At 46.8% G+C, this 17,559-nt stretch overlaps 2 non-coding genes across 2 annotated transcripts; one reads left to right on the forward strand and one right to left on the reverse strand.

Annotated features, from left to right (window-relative positions):
- Positions 1-4,295: 4,295 nt before the first annotated feature.
- Positions 4,296-4,368, forward strand: trnak-cuu (transfer RNA lysine (anticodon CUU)). The gene has a single exon. It is a non-coding gene; the product is annotated as a tRNA-Lys (tRNA).
- Positions 4,369-6,357: 1,989 nt separating this feature from the next.
- On the reverse strand, positions 6,358-6,431 carry trnan-guu (transfer RNA asparagine (anticodon GUU)). The gene has a single exon. It is a non-coding gene; the product is annotated as a tRNA-Asn (tRNA).
- Between the last annotated feature and the right edge of the window lie 11,128 nt (positions 6,432-17,559).

A 17,559-nucleotide genomic window follows, 5' to 3' on the forward strand; every position in this document is an offset into this window, starting at 1 on the left:
ACATTTCGCCCTGCTATTCCAGGTCTGCCCGAGCCGAACTCGGGTTTCTGAGGCAGAACATGCCTTTTGCCTTCGAAAGAGCAAGGTTCAGACTCTCAATTTGCTTTTGGCAGGGACTGTGGTCTCCAGTCTCGAACTCTCTGATGCTTGCTACCTGAGAAGAGGCCTGTACATCCCTTAACTTCTCCTCCTGCTCTTTAATAATCCGGGTGAGGCGGGTGTTTTCTCCCCACAACACCAGTTCTTGACCCTTCGCTTCGGTGACCTGGCACTGAAGGTAATCCTGGTGGTTTCTATGTGTTTCCCCTAACCGTAGTTTCCTTTGCTTTTGCTTGCCTAACTCCTCAAATAATCTCTCCCCCATGATAGCTCTGGTACTCGTGTGTTCCTCGGACTCCCTGAGGTCTGCCTCCAGCGACTCGACTTTCTTGTCTAAAGCTGGACCTGTCGCTGTAGGCAGACTAACCATATTGCTTTCTCCACAGAGCGCTTATGGTCCTTACTCTCAGTCCATTTGGCTGCAGCCTCCACAGGACACTCTGCGCGCAACATGACTTTCTTGAATATGTAAGAGGAAATCCTCTCTTCCATTTGGCTTCTTTCCTCAGAAACAGTGTGTACTGCATCACACCATTTTGACCAAGATCCTGTCGCGGTCGCCATTCTGCAGGGGGTGCTGGGACTGTCAGCTTGCCTTCTATCCACTATATCTCGGACCCTCATCATTTTACACACCTCAATGAGGTCTCACCTCAGGCTCTGTTCCGAGGAAAACAAATCCAGCCGATCTAATCTGTCCTCATGGCTAAGATTCTCCACTCCCGGCAACATCCTCGTAAATCTCCTCTGCACCATCTTCAGTGCAATCATGTCCTTCCTGTAATATGGCGACCAGAACTGCACGCAGTATTGCAGCTGTGACGTAACCTGCCCCACCGACCCCATCTTTTGTATTCTGTGCCTCGGTTAATAAAGGCAATCATTCCATATTTCTTCTCAACCACCTGAGCTACCTGGCCTGCTACTTTCAGGGATCTGTGGACATGCACTCACTGGATTCTGGGGAGGACCCAGCAGATTGGAAAACTGCAAATGTAATGCCCCTATTTAAAAAAGGAGGCAGACAAAAAGCAGGAAACTATAGACCAGTTAGCCTAACATCTGTGGTTGGGCAAATGTTGGAATCCATTATTAAAGAAGCAGTAGCAGGACATAGAAACATCGAAACATAGAAAATAGGTGCAGGAGTAGGCCATTCGGCCCTTCGAGCCTGCACCACCATTCAATAAGATCATGGATGATCATTCACCTCAGTACCCCTTTCCTGCTTTCTCTCCATACCCCTTGATCCCTTTAGCTATAAGAGCCACATCTAACTCCCTCTTGATTATATCTATCAAACTGGCATCAAAAACTCTGCGGCGGAGAATTCCAAGGTTAACAACTCTCTGAGCGAAGAAGTTTCTCCTCATCTCAGTCCTAAATGGCTTACCCCTTATCCCTTAGACTCTGGCCCCTGGTTCTGGACTTCCCCAACATCTGGACCTGTCCAGTCCCGTCAGAATTTTATATGTTTCCATGAGATCCCCTCTCATTCTTCCAAACTCCAGTGATCTCTCGATCCCTTGATTCCCCGAGACTCGAAAAATCTATCTAACGCAGACTTGAATATATTCAGAGACTCAGCATCCACAGGCCTATGGGGCAGAAAATTCCAAAGATTCATATCCCTCTGAGTGAAGAAATTACTCCTCATCTCTGTCTAAAATGGCCGACCCCTTAACCTGAGACTGTACCCCCTGGTTCTAGACATTCCAGCCCGGGGGAAACAACCTCTCAGCATCTACCCTGTCAACCCCCTTCAGAATATTGTGTGTTTCAATGAGATCACCTCTCATTCTTCTAAACTCCGGAGAGTATCGGCCCATTCTACACAATCTCTCAACTTAAGACAGTCCTCTCATCCCAGGAATCAATCTGGTGAACCTCTGTTGTACCACCTCCCAGGCAATTATTTCCTTCCTCAAATAAGGAGACCAAAACTGTGCGCAGTACTCGAGGTGTGGTCTCACCAGGGCCCTGTACTATTGTAGCAAGACTTCCTTACTCTTGCACTGTGGGCTATATATTAGGTACTATGGGGCGAGTGCCCTGTTTTTTTGCTGATTCGACGGTTGTATAAAAAGTTATTAAAATTTGACAGTTGCTCGGCAAACATATTTGTATTTCCTTCAGTGTACTCCTTACTCTTCAAGGGCTAGATTTTCCCCAAGCAGTTTTGTCGGCTCACTGACCTCAAGCGCACCGACTTTGCGCGCTGGAAACGGCTCGGGGAAAAACTCGCCCCATCCTGGCCACTGTGCACAGTCCCCGGAGTCCTGGCGTGGTGTCGATGGTGAAGTGGGGGGCGGAGCCAAATGCCTGCACCGAAAGCACTGCCGACAACTTCGCGCATGCGCAGAAGGGAGAGATAACGTGGCACTCTGCCATTTTTAAACAGTGTCAAACCCGATGAAAAGCACAGCAGCTTCTCAGCTTCTCCGGTCGCTCGGCGGGCTCTCCCCCCGTCCCTCCCCGATAAAACGCACAGCTCCAGCAGCTGCAACTTCTCCGGTCCACAAGCTCACACTTCTCCGGTGTGTCTTCCCTCCCCTATCCCAGGGATATAGGGACCGAGTGTAATGGAGCCAAGTTTGCTGATGGTACAAAGATGGGTGGGAAAGCAAATTGTGATACAGCAAAGAAAATCTCAATTCCGGAAGAACAATATGGAAAAGTACAGTGACCCCGACGTGATATAAACACGCAGCCTTTTGATCTGGAGTCAGACACACTACCGTTGTACCAGGAGGTCTAAAGTGCAGAGTGCCCATGTTTGTATACATGAAGATTCCTGAAACATAGTTTCATTTACCCTGCATTGGTGCAATGAAAGGGCTTTAAACTCCCCGGCCACTCCCACCGTGGGTCAGACAGCATCAGAAGCAGTGCCCACCTGTCACTCACCCTCTCACGCCCGCTTTCCTCACCTGCTGCCCGCGGACTGCAGCAAATCCAGTTCATCATCATCACAGGCAGTCCCTCGAAGCGAGTATGACTTGCTTCCACGCCACAAAAAGGATGAGTTCACAGGTGTTTCAATGATGGAACTAATAATCCAGGTCCCGAACTGCATGTTGAAGGGTGGAAGATGCCTGTGCGTGGATTTTTTTAACGTGTGGTGGCCGTTGCACCCCAGCCATCACACGGGCTTGACAGAGCGAGGTCTTGGTCCAGTGGCAAGGGTTATCCAAGATAACTGGAGACCAGCTCTGCTGCACGGACCCAGTGCCCACACATATCGCAGTGTGGGCTGGCCCGTGCTGCCCCTGGACCCCTGGCCCTGAACTCACGCCGCCCCTGGGCCCCTTGGCGCGAACTCACGCCGCCCCTGGGCCCCGATCACATCCCTCCACAGTCTCTCGCTGCTCCTGCTGTACCTGCCCACGCTCCAATCACCGACCTGGACTTTGATAACATCACTCTTCGCTGCCGTCGCCCTCTTGCACTCGCTCGCACTGTACCTCGCCGTGGTACACCACCACGCGGCTCCCAGGCCGCCGCTCACCGCTCATTTTATGGCCCCGACCTGCCGCTGGTGTTCACACGCAGGTCGGGGCCTCCACGCTGCTCCCAGCAAATCCAGTTACACGCCGTGTCACCGCACAATTCTCAGCTATGATTGTAAGCTGACTTTTTGTAAAGCTATCGCAAAGGCTGCAAGCAGTGTTCCCTGGTAGTCTCGTGGTTAGGGTCTGGTGCTCTCACTGTCATGGTCTGGGTTTGATTCCTGGTCAGAGAAAGCATTTTTACAGAGCAAGTTGACAAAAATAATTCAAGTCTGTGAGATACTGAAAAATTGTTTCAATCATCATTAATCCACCCACAAGTGTTGCACACTGAAGCAAATACAAATATGTTTGCTGAGTGACTGTTGAATTTTAATAACTTTTTATACAACCATAGAATCAGCAGAAAAACAGGATATTCGGCCCATCGTACCTAATATATAGCCCACAGTACAAGAGTAAGGAAGTCCAGCTACAATTGTACAGGGCCCTGGTGAGGAAGGATAGACTTGTCTTGGAGGTGGTACAACGGAGGTTCACCAGATTGATTCCTGGGATGAGAGGACGGTCCAATGGTGAGATATTGTGGAGAATCGCCCGATACTTTCTGGAGTTCAGAAGAATGAGAGGTGATCTCATTGAAACAGACAATATTCTGAAGGGGATTGACAGAATAAATATTGAGCAGACCGGCTAGCTCAGTCGGTAGAGCATGAGACTCTTAATCTCAGGGTCGTGGGTTCGAGCTCCACGTTGGGCGATTACTTTTCATTAAACTTTTATGTTGCTTTTGTGGGTAAATATCATTAATGTACCCATGATCTTCTTTTGCACAATGATAAAAATGCGAACTGAGGGAGAGTTGATAATTTAATCAAATAATGAAAGCAGTGCCTCAGACCGCTCGGTCCTTACTGTTAGATGCTCCAGTGACAAGTTATTACTCTGGAAAGTTTCAGACCGGGCGCTTGTTCAGTGTTGCTGGAAGGCCCAGTGACCGGGATAACCTCTCCCCCGGGGTTTTGCTGAGCCTGTGCTCGGTGTACGGGGAACTTTGGCCCGGGTCTGAGGTAGCTTGCATCCCAGGGATGGACAATAACTCTCTGAGCTCTGGAACTGGGGAAAAGCGAATAATTAATGAGTTGTTTGTGGTTTCAAATGCAGCTTAGTTCTGCTGGTGTAAACCGAGAGCATTGTTTCACAGAATGAATGAAATGCTGACAGGGACAGTCAAAACTTCAATAACTGAACTTTAATAATTCATGAAACTTTAATCCTTGATGAAGTTTTATCCCCCATCTGATTTTACACAATCTGTATTTGAGGAGACTGGTTTTAAATGTGCATTGCTCATGCAACAATGTATCCAAAACAGCTTTTATTTAATTTTATTGCAGACAAGTTGCTGTTTGAGAAATAATGTTTCTGCGCAGGCTTGAACCGGGAACTTTTCATGTGTGAGGGAAATGTGATAACCTCGACACGACAGAAATTGCTGCTGAGCTCAGTGCCCAGAGAGAAGTGTTCAGGAACAAGCTGAAATGCTCAATCCCTCCCTCTGCAAAAAGTTCCTTTCACAAACATTTCTCTGACCAGAACGGCACCAAACAACAATGTCCTCCTTTCAAAGTCATTAAACTCATCAATTTCCGCATCTGCAATTTTAAGGACAAGGACTGAAAGCGCTTTGTGATCAGAAAATTGGCAGGAAACCACTTGCGGTTAATGACAGGGCTTTTGATGGTAGATTTCTGTACACATCTTGTGTTATGTATTTAACCCTTGATAACCTGTACACACCACCACCAGAGGGCTTACCTGTCGGAGTCCCAAGTGATCCCAGTATCCCTTGGGAGCACGGTATATAAGCAGGCCACACATGAGGTACCTGTACCCTGGAGTCTTATTAAAGGAGTTAAGGTCACACTTACTCATTATTCACAATACTAAGTTTCATCCTTTATTATGAGCGTATCAATTGGCGACGAGACAATGAACAACCACGCAAAAATGCAAGGAACAGTTGGTATCCTGGAGAAGTTCGCAGAAGTGGACGATTGTGAAGCCTTTGTGGAGATACTCGACCAATACTTCGTGGCCAATGAGCTGGAAGTGGACGAGAATGCTGCCAAATGAAGGGCGATCCTCCTTACCGTCTGTGGGGCAGCAAACTATGGCCTCATGAAGAATCTTCTAGCGCTGGTGACAACAACAACTAAATCCTATGAAGAATTGTGTACGCTGGTCTGAGAGCATCTAAATCCTAAAGGAAGCGATCTGATGGCGAGGTATCGGTTCCACACGTGCCAACGGTCGGAGGGCCAGGAAGAGGCGAGCTATTTCGCCGAATTAAGGCGCCTCGCAGGACATTGCGAATTTCAGGGATTCATAGAACAAATGCTGAGAGACATTGTCATGCTTGGCTTTGGCCATGAGATAATTCTTCGCAAACTGTTGACTCTCAGCATCTGAGCAAAGCCATAACGATAGGTCAGACAATTTCCACCAGTTCTTTTAAACAAAAAAACGGAATTAATTTCTCGTGGACTGGATGGAGGACCATGGTCCATGTAAAGAATTGTTATCGTTTTCCATGAACTAAATGTTCATAAAAGTATTGGAGTGGGAACTCACTGGATAAAAACACAGCTGGTAATGTTTGCGCAATATATTCGTGCAGCAAAAACGCACAATGACAACCTGGAACTGTGCGGCACCGAATCCTCGGGGAAAAAACAGTTAAAGGCTTCGTCCCTGGGTGGGCTCTATCCACCAACCTTTCGGTTAACAGCCGAATGCGCTAACCCATTGCGCCACAGAGACTAACTTAAATATAAATTGCAAGACATCCCAAACCAGGGTGTCAGTCAGTTAAAGCTTCAGAATGCTCCGACCGGGATGGAACTTGTCCACTCTCACTTGTACTTTTCCCAAATAAAGGGTGGGACATTCATCGTGGATGCGTGGAAGCAGTCTGGTCCCGCACACTGCAGACACTTCCATGTCACCGCCAACCAGCTCTCCCGCAACCGGTGTGATCTACCTTCCAGCCTTCCGGTGCCTTGTCTGTGACAAAGTATTCCGATTGCCCCGAAGCCAGTCGTAGGTTTTAATTACTTTTCAGCTCCTGACTGCAGATATTCCTGTGATTAAACCTGAACAAAAGGATTACACGGACAGTTGGATTCATCATTTCGTTGCTTGGTGAAATTTCAAAGATTGAAATTGACGGACATCAACCGCAAACCTCGTCACCTACTCGCTAACCACGAGAAGGAAGCCCAGTTGCTGTTTTAAGCTTGAATACAGGTACAAGCAGAACTCATTCAAAGAAAGTCTAAGTCCCTGAGGCACATGATTATTTGCACTGAACTCCTTCGCAAAGAGTTGAGGTTCGTGTGGGGTGATTTGGGCACATCTTTCCCCGCACTACAACACTTCAAACATAACTCCATGGCTGTAAAGCGCTTTGGGGCATCATGAGTTCCTGAAAGGCATTGCAGAAATTCAAGTCCTTCTTTGCAAAAGTTCGATGTAATTTCAAAATTGGCGGCAGAATAGTGGGCTCGGCCGGGATCTCTCGCAAATTTCAATTAACAATCCAGAAACGAGAATCATACACCTTGACCAACAAGCTAACTTTTTGACAAACCTGGAGATAAGATGTAACTTTTATAAAAGCATTTTTTGTGTGTAGCTATTCTTGGCAGAAGGAGCACATGAGATCGATTTAGGGACTTTGCTTTTTCGACCTGTCTTCTGAAGCGCCGCACGGTCCCAATCCGACAGTCAATGAGCTGTTGGGACGTTAGTGTATCCAGGATGTGGGTGGCCACCCCGAGTGCAGCAGAGGGGTTTCTGCATTAGTTCTGGGTGGGGACAGTATTTCCCCTTCTCTCTTCCTCTTGTCTGTATCCCTGTGCTTTGGTTTCTCTATTTATTCCCCTGTCTCAGTTTCTAGTGTTTAAAAGGGAACAAAAGATGAAATGGGTGTCACTGTGGAACAATTTCTCTCGCTCAAAGTTAGATGCACGACCGTTGCGCCATGAGGTCTCGGCAGCTAGCCGTTGATATTCAGGTCCATAAATAAAAATATATTTTTATATTTATACAAATTATCGAAGCTGTTCTCTGGTTGAGTGGTTAAGATCTCGAGCATTAAACCTCTTTCCATTCTCAATCAGTTCATCGCAGAAAAATAATTGATGTGTGTGAGAGGATTAATGATTGCTGTAATCGCCGTTAATAACCCCACTACTGTCTTTTACAGAACGAGCTTACACACTCTCCCGCCTCTCCTGCCCTTTGCCGGACAGGTGTTCGGGGTTTCATTTTACAAACTGGGTGAGCTCGCTGATCTCGGGGAGACGGTAGGAGCCTCTGTGATCCCACTGTGAGGATGTGGAAGTGAACACGGTGGCTGGGTGATCCGTGACATTTCTGTAAATGCAGCGGAGGAGAAGGATTCAGAGCTTTGAGTGAGGGACAGAAGTTGTTCAAGGTGAGCCAGCACATTCCCGATCAGCACCGAGGGAGCTCACTGGTCAGCTCCCCTCTGTTGGGGCTGCTTTGCCAGAGGTTTCCGTCGTGTAGTAGTTATCACGTTTGCTTAAAACGTGTAAGGTCCCTGGTTCGATCCCAATTGGGCGCATTATGTTTAAACTTGCTGTGGATGAACAATCAGAGCTGAGTTTCGTCTCCGAGCAAATGCTGCCTGACCTGCTGAGATTTCCAGCATTTGCTGTATTTATTGATTAAATTATCGACTCTCCCTCAGTTAGCATTTCTTTCATTGTGCAAAAGAAGGTGATGGGTTAATTAATGATGCTTTCCCGTGAAAGCAACACAAAAGTTTAACAAATAAACATATGGTGACTGGCAGTTGAGCGCTGCTTCTGACAGCCGGTGGGAATGGGCGGGGATTTTAAAGCCCCTTTTATTGCAGAACCTTCATATAGACGAACATCTCAGACTCAGTGTTTAGGCCTCGTAGTGCAGCGGTGGTGTGTCTGCCTCTTGATCAGAAAGTTGCGTGTTTAAATCATGTCGAGGTCACTGTTCCTTTGGGTAATTCCAGAATTAATATTTTCTTTGCTGTTTCACAATCACCAGACCCTTGCTCCAACGTCTGTCTCACTGTTTACCCGGTGTCAGGCAGAGATACGCCTGCTGTCCTCATTTACTTCATGTGACAGGACACAAAAGGTCAAAATCAAACTGCAGGTGGCCACACATAATATTGAGCAGTCAGGATGGCCGAGCGGTCTAAGTTGCTGCATTCAGGTTGCAGTCTGCTTTGAAAGCGTGTGTTCCGTAGTGTAGTGGTCATCACATTCGCTTCACACGCAAAAGGTTCCCGTTTCAAAACCAGCTGAAAACGTGCTCAATTAAATATGAGAAGCATTGAATAATGTGCATTTCTGGTTCAGTATTAACAAAGCACAATGTCTCCCAGTCCTGCGATATTTGCTGAATACTCTGAACAGTTCGGTACACATTCAAACTCAACAGTTTCCAGCCCTGACAGTGCAGAAAGCCCCTCTCAAAGCTGCACATTCCAGCTGCTTTCAGTTGATTTGTGAGAGATTATTGACGGATCCTGCAGCTGTGAAAAGGAAAGATGTGTGAGAGGGGTCATCAAACGAGGCCATGTGGGTTGAATTAAAGAACAAAAAAGGGGCGATCACACTACTGGGAGTGCACTATAGACGCCCAGGCAGTTCCAGGGAGATAGAAGAACAAGTATATGGGCAGAATGTTGAGAAGTGCAAAACCTATAGAGCTGTAATAGTGGAGGATTTTAACTACCCGAATATTAACTGGGAAAATGATAGTGTGAATGGTACAGATGGTGGAGAATTCCTAAAATGCATTCAGGAGAAATTCGTTATCCAGTATGTAACAAGCCCATCAAGGGAGGGGCGGTTCTAGACTGGGTCTTGTCATCGAAGAGGGGCAGGTATGAGGGGTATCAGTGAGAGAGCATTTTGATGCGAGTGATCAGACTCAGTAAGGTTTAGGGTAGTTATAGAAAAGGACAAAGGGGACCAGGAATAAAAGTTCTCAATTGGGGTAAAGCCAATTTTGCTGAGCTGAGATGGAATTTGGCCAAAGTGGACTGAGAACGGGTACTTGCTGGTAAATCAGTGTCAGAGCAGTGGGAGGCATTCAAGCAGGAGATCCTGAGGGGACAGAGCAGGTATGTTCCCTTAAAACAAAGATGGGACTAACAACTCTAGAGCTCCCGGGATGTCAGGGGACATACCTGGAAAGCTAACGAAAAAAAGGGAAGCTTATGACAGATATCGATAACTCAATACTGCAGAAACTCTCGAGGTGCAGATGTGCAATTAAAAACTATATCAGGAAAGCAAAGAGAGAGCATGAGAGAATGTTGGCAATTAAATCTGGTAAAACCCAAAGATGTTTTATAAATACATTAAGAGCACGATGATAAGTAGAGAAAGAGTGGGGCCTATTAGAGTCCATAAAGGGAATCTGTACGCGGAGGCGGAAGACTTGGGTAGGATTCTTTGTGAATACTTTGCATCAGATTTCACAAAAGAGAGGGGCGATGTGGACTTTGCAATGAGGGTGGAGAGGTGTGAAACATTAGATGAAATAAACAGAGTGAGAGAGGAAGTATTGGTGGTCCAGCAGCTTCGAAAGTGGAAAATTCCCCAGGCCCGGATGAAATGTATCTCAGGCTGATAAGAGCAGCAAAAGAGGAAATAGCAGAGGCTCTGACCACCATTGTCCAATGCTCACTGGCTACAGGTGCGGGGCCAGAGGATTGGAGCACTGCTAACGTTATACCTTTGTTTAAAAAGGGAGAAAGGGATTGAGTAAATACAGGCTGGTCAGCTGAACCTTCTCCAATTATTTGTAAAAATCCTGAGGGACAGGATAAATCTTCATTTGGAAAGAAATGTATTAATCAAGGATAGTCAACATGAATTTGTCAAGGGAAGGTCATGTCTGACTAAGTTGATTGCATTTTTCGAGGAGGTAACCAGGAGGGTTGTTGAGGGCAGTGGTATGATGTAATGTATATGCACTTTAGCAAAGCTTTTGATAAGGTCGCACTTGGCAGACTGGTTACGAATGTAAGAGCCCATGGGATTCAAGGGCAAAGTGGTAAGTTGGGTCCAAAATTTGTTCAGAGGCAGGAATCAAAGCGTAATGGTTGATGGGTGATTTTGTGATCCAGTGGGGTTCCGCAGGGCTCAGTGCTGGGTCCCTTGCTTTTTGTGGTAAACATCAATGATTTGGACTGAAATGTTGAGGGTATGAGTAAGAAGTTTGCAGATGACACTAAAATAGGCTGAGTGGTTGATAATGAAGAAGAAAGTGGCGGACTACAGGAAGATATCAATGGATGTCTCAAGGCGCTTTGCAGCCAATGAAGTACTTTTTGAAGTGCGCTCACTCTTGTAGTGTGGGAGACACAGCCGCCAATTTGCACACGGCAGGCTCCTATTGGCAGCAGTGTGATGATGACCAGATCATCTGTCTCTGTGATGTTGATTGAGGGATAAATATTGACCAGGACATGAATCCTGGCCACATTGATCCTCCCACCACTTCACACTGTTCTCCGAGGGACCAGCGCGATGATACTAAAACAACAAGCGAAGTTGGTAAGCTATCCATGCAGTCCATCGGAATCCAGCCACACCACCTGATACCACGGGTAACATCTCTCCATGGATTCTGCAATCTGGATCAACAAACGATAATTCCATCTTAGAAGGAATTCCGGGAGGTGCTTCAAGCTTTATTACATATATGTTAACATTTTTAAGGTATTTAAACAAATACCGACGTTTTTGAGATGGGCGTCTGAGTGACTTCATCAAAACCCTGGTCGTCATTTTGGAGCGTGAGCAGGAACATCGGCAGGGCCCAGGTGCAGAGGAGTGGGAAGGTCGGGGTGGATGAGCGGTGAGTGTTTGTGGCGCGATGCGGTGAATGTTTATGGTGGAGGAGCGGCGACAGATCGTGGAGGAGGTGCGACAGATGAGGATACGGGGCCCAGAAGAGCCGAGGGCCCAGGGGCAGCACGGGCCCAGCCCACACTGCGATATGTGTGCGCGCTAGGTCCGTGCAGCAGAGCTGGTCTCCTGTCGTCTTGGTTAACCCTCGCCACTGGACCAAGACCCAGCTCTGTCAAGCGCGTGTGGTGGCTGGTGTGCAACGGTCACCCCACGTTAAATAAATCCACACAAAGGCATCTTCCACCCACTCAATTGGAGTTCAGGACTGGAACATCGGGTCCTTCATCGAAACACCTGTGAACTCATGGAAGCAAATCGTCCTCGATCGAGGGACCGCCTATGATGATGATGATCAATGTACTGGTCAGGTGGGCAGAACTGTGGCAAATGGAATTCAATCCAGATAAGTGTGAGGTAATGCATTTGGGGAGTTTTAACAAGGCAAGGGAATACACATTAAATGGTACGACACTGAAAAGTGTAGAGGAATAAAGGGACCTTGGAGTGCAGGTCCACAGATCCCTGAAGGTAGCAGGCCAGGTAGTTAATGTGGTTAAGAAGGCATATGGAATACTTGCCTATATTAGTCAAGGCATGGAATACAAGAGCAAGGAGGTTATACTTGAACTGTACAAAACACTGGCTACACCACAGCTGGAGTACTGCGTGCAATTCTGGTCACCACATTACAGGAAATATGTGATTTCACTGGAAAGGGTGCAGAGGAGATTTACTAGAATGTTGCCTGGTCTGGAGAATTTTGTCTATGAGGATAGTTTGGAGATGCTGAATCTGTTTTCTTTGCAACAGAGGCGTCTGAGCGGAGACCTGATTGAGGTGTATAAAATTGAGGGACCTGGATAGAATGGACAGGAATGTCCTGTTTCCCTTGACAGAGGGGTCAACAACCAGGGGGCGTAGAATTAAAGTAATTGGGGGAGGTTTAGAGGAGACATGAGGGGACATTTCATCACCCAGAGGGTGGTGGGGGTCTGGAACTCAATGCCTGAAAGGTTGATAGAGGGAGGGACCCTCACCACATTTAAAAGATACGTGGATGTGCACTTAAAGTGCTGCAGCCTACAGAGCTCTGGACCGAGAGCTGGAAAGTGGGATTAGGCTGGATAGCACTTGGTCAGCCGGCGGGGACACGATGGGCCGAAATGGCCTCACTCTGTGCTGAAACTTTCTGATTCTATGATTCTATTAATATAGATATATATATATATATATATATATAATATATACCATTATCATAATTTGTCCTTGGTGGTCGAGTGGTTAAGATCCCGAGCACGAACCCTCTTTCTATTCTCAATCAGGTTATCGCATGAAAAAAAGTGAGTTCTGTGAGAGGATGAATAATTGCATACCTCGGGAGCCGATTATCAGCGAGGGCAGGCATCGATGACGAGATTCAACACTGCCTCCAGTGCGCCAGTGCAGCCTTCGGCCGCCTGAGGAAGAGAGTGTTCGAAGATCAGGCCCTCAAATCTGCCACTGAGCTCATGGTCTACAGGGCTGCAGTGATACCCGTCCTCCTGTATGGCTCAGAGACATGGACCTTATACAGTAACACCTCAAGTCACTGGAGAAATACCACCAAAGATGTTTCTGCAAAATCCAACAAATCCCCTCGGAGGACAGATGCACCAACATTTGCGTCCTCAATCAGGACAACATCCCCAGCATCGAAGCACTGACCACACTTGACCAGCTCCGTTGGACGTGCCACATTGTTCGCATGCCTGACACAAGACTCCAAATGCAAGCGCTCTACTCGGAACTCCTGCACGGCAAGCGAGCCCCAGTTGAGCAGAGGAAACGTTTGAAGGACTCTCAAAGCCACTTCATAAAATGCAACATCCCCACCAACACCTGGGAGTCCCTGGATAAAGACCACCCTAAGTGGAGGAAGAGGATCTGGAGGGCGCTGAGCATCTCCAGTCTCATCGCCGAGAGCATGCAGAACACATGCACAGGCAGCGGAAGGAGCGTGTGGCAAACCAGTTCCACCCACCCTTTCCTTCAACCACTGTCTGTCCCACCTGTGACAGAGACTGTAATTCCCGTATTGGACGGTTTAGTCACCTGAGAACTCATTTTTAGAGTGGAATCAAGTCTTCCTTGATTTCGAGGGACTGCAGATGATGATGATGAATTGCTGTAATCACCGTTAATAACCCCGTTACTTCCTGTTACACACTGAGTTCACAGACTCTCTGGCTTCTCCTGCCCTTTGCGGGACACTTGTTCCGGATGTAACTTTACAAACTGGGTGAGTTCGCTGATCGCGGGGAGACGGCAGGAGTCTCTGTGGCCCACTGTGAGGATGTGGAAGTGAACATGGTGGGTGGTAATTACGTGACATTTCTGCAAAGGGCAGTGGAGGAGAAGGATTGAGAGCTTTCAGTGTGGGACAGAAGTTGTTTAAGGTGAGCCAACACATTCCTGATCCTCCTCTCTTCTTCAGAGGCAGTCCCCCGGAGTCGAGGATGACTTGCTTCCACATCAGCATCGGTCCCGATCAGCACCGAGGGAGCTCACTGTTCAGCTCCCCTCTGTTGTGCTGCTTGTAACTGAGGTTTCTGTCGTGTAGCGGTTATCACGTTTGCTTTATATGTGAAAAGTCCCTTGTTCTATCCAGAGCGGGAACATTATGTTTAAACTTGCTGTGGATGAACAATCGGAGGCGAGTTTCGTCTCCTGGCAAAAAAGCAGATGCTGCCTGTGCGGTACCAGAACTGAACACAGTCCCCCAAGTGAGGTCTAACCAGGGCTTTGTGTAGCTGCACATAACATCTGTCCCCTTGTGTTCCAGTTATACGAATATAAGAAACAGGAGCAGGAGTCGACCACACCGTCCCTCGAGCCTGCTCCGCCATTCAATAAGATCATGGCTGATCTGATCATTGACTCAGCTCCACTTCCCCGCCCCCACCCATAACCCCTTATCCCCTCATCATTTAAGAAATTATCAATTTCTGACTTAAATATATTCAATGTCCCAGCTTCCACAGCTCTCTGTGGCAGCGAATTCCACAGATTTACAACCCTCTGAGGGAAGAAATTTCTCCCCATCTCAGTTTTAAATGGGTGGCCCCTTATTCTAAGTTCTGGTTCTAGTCTCCCCCACCAGTGGAAGCATTCACTCTGCATCCACCTTGTCGAGCCCCCTCATAATCTTATACATTTGGAGAAGATTACGACCCATTCTTCTGAATTCCAATGAGTAGAGGCCCAATCTAAACAACCTTTCCTCAGAAGTCAACCCCCTCAACTCCGGAATCGACCAGTGAACCTTATCTGAACTGCCTCCAGAGCAAGTATATCCTTTCGTAAATATGGAAAACAAAAATGCACGCAGTATTCCAAGTGTGACCTCACCAATACCCTGTATAACTGGAGCAAGATTTCCCTGCTTTTATACTCTATCCCCTTTGCAATAAAGGCCAAGATTCCATTGGCCTTCCTGATCACTTGCTGGTGATCGAGTTCGCGAGATATGAAGGCCAGCTTAACATTAGTTTTATTTGATTATTTTCTGTACCTGCCCATGACATTGACATAAAACCATGTTGACTCTGTCGAATCATGTTATAATTTTCGAAGTGCCCTGACACCACTTCCTGAACAATGGATTACAGCATTTTCCCGATGACTGATGTCAGACTAACTGTCCTGTCGTTCCCGGCTTTCTCTCTCCCTCCTTTCTTGAATAGCGATGTTACATTTTCTACCTTCCGATCCGCTGGGACTGTTGTAGAATCTGGACATCGTGGTGCAAAGATTACGGGTCTAACTCCCGATCAGGAGGCTGTGTGTTCAAATCAGTTAATTTAGCTGTTGTTCTTCCGGAATTGATATTGTGTTTGCTGTTTCACAATAACCAGACCCTTGCTCTAAAACCTGTCTCACTGTTTCCCCAGGGGCACGTTCATGTTACAATGAACATTCTGAATCAGATGCCTGAAGTACAGTCTGTAAAATGGTATATGATTTAACAGTTAACATGCAAAGTACAGAAGCAATTATTCAATTATCGAGTCTCTCTCAGTGAACATTACTTTCACTGTGCAAAAGAAGCTTATCGGTTTATTAATGAAGTTTGCCCGAGAAAGCGACATAAAATTTACCGATAATGATTTGCCCAACATGGGGCTCAAACCCACAATAGTGAGATTAAGAGCCTCATGCTGTATCTACTGAGCTAGCCAGGATTATGTAAATCACACGTGCCTGTCGGTGATTGCAGCCAGGCGCCTGTTGGTTTCGCCCCATTTCCGGGTGTTTCCCGATCCTGTCTGTCTCTCTGGCTCTGTTCAATCTGTGTGTGGCCACCTCCAGTTTGGTTTTGAACAAATACCTGTGTTTGTGTATTCAGTGAAAACAGAAAATGCTGGAAACACTCAGCAGGTCGGGCAGTATCTGTGGAGATGGGGAAGTGGGAATAATCGATGGGTTTGTTTGTGGCTTTGATATGTTGCTGGGAAGCGAGGCAGCGCTGCAGGATGCTTTTTTTTAGAGGTGTCAGCAGAGGTTTCCGTCGAGTAACGGTTATCACCTTCGCTGCACATGTGAAATATCCCCGGTTTGAGCACGGACAGAAACATTATTTTGGAGAATATTTTCCTGTGGATTACATTTTAAAAAGTAGCCCCAGGTTCCTTGTATCATGAGCGATGAACATTTTAACTCACTCTTCTAAAATACAGTGTGTGTAAAATCAGATTGGGGATAAAACTTCATCAATGATTAAAGTTCCTTAACTCAGTAAAGGTCAGTTATTGAAATTTTCATCAATTCATTGCATAAATATCATTGAGGTGTGTGAGAGGATGAATAATGGGCTTTAATCGTTAATGACCCCATTACTTTATGTTATATACCCAGGTTACACACTCTCTTGCTTCTGAAAGAGTTGAGATGTGTGTGGGGTGATTGGGGCCCATCTTTCCCCACATTACAAGGCTCCATCGGTACTTCATTGACTTTAAATCACTTGGGGATATCCTGAGTTGTTGAAAGGCCACGTAAAAATGCAAGTCATTCTTTGCAAAAGTTCTAACCGCAAGTTCAAACTCCGCCGGCAAATGGAGGCTCACCCAGAATTTGTTCTGACACCACGACAAAGTCCTTAAAAGTGGGATTCAGCAGTTCAGCTGCTCGCTTAACATTTCCGTCTGACCTGGTGCTGCAAATGGAGATGTGTCCGTAGTGTTGCGTTTAACACGTTCGCCTCACACGGGTCAGCTCCCCAGTTGGGAATATTTTGTTGGACCTTTCTCCTCATGCATGTTCAGGGTAGAGATTGTTCTCCAGTAAAAGGACATAAGATCATAAGAACATAAGAATTAGGAACGGGAGTCGGCTATTAGGTCCTTTTTAAATTTTTCAAAATGATTCCACCCGGGGGACCTTTGGTGTGTTTCGAGAACATGATAACCACTACACTACAGACACACAGTGGTAGATGTTGTCTAAGGAACATAACCAGAGCTCCAACCAACACAGCTGGCCGATACTTCAGGAGCTGGTTTTACGAGAATAGAATGACGGTGCTATATTTAGGAAGGTTGTGCGAGTGGCAGGAATTGATCGTGTGTTTCCCAGACTTTATACACAGGAACATAGGAACAGGAGGAGGCCATGTGGCAGCGAGTGGTTCGGATCCGGATTGCGCTGCCTGAAAGGGTGGCAGAGGAAGAATTAACCTTATCTTTGAAAATGGATTTGCATAAGTGTCTGAAGGAAAAATACCTCAGGGGTACAGGTAAAGGCCGGAGGAGTGGGACTAGCTGAGAGTCGGCACGGGCTCGACAGGCCGAACGGACTACTTCCGTGCTGTAACCGTTCCATGATTCTATATTATGTTTAAACTTGCTGTGGATGAACATTCGGAGGCGAGCTTAGTCTCCTGGTAAAAACGCTGATGCTGTCTGACCAGCTGAGAT

This window comes from Pristiophorus japonicus, unplaced genomic scaffold, assembly GCF_044704955.1.
Source record: "Pristiophorus japonicus isolate sPriJap1 unplaced genomic scaffold, sPriJap1.hap1 HAP1_SCAFFOLD_219, whole genome shotgun sequence".
Lineage (NCBI taxonomy): Eukaryota > Metazoa > Chordata > Chondrichthyes > Pristiophoridae > Pristiophorus > Pristiophorus japonicus.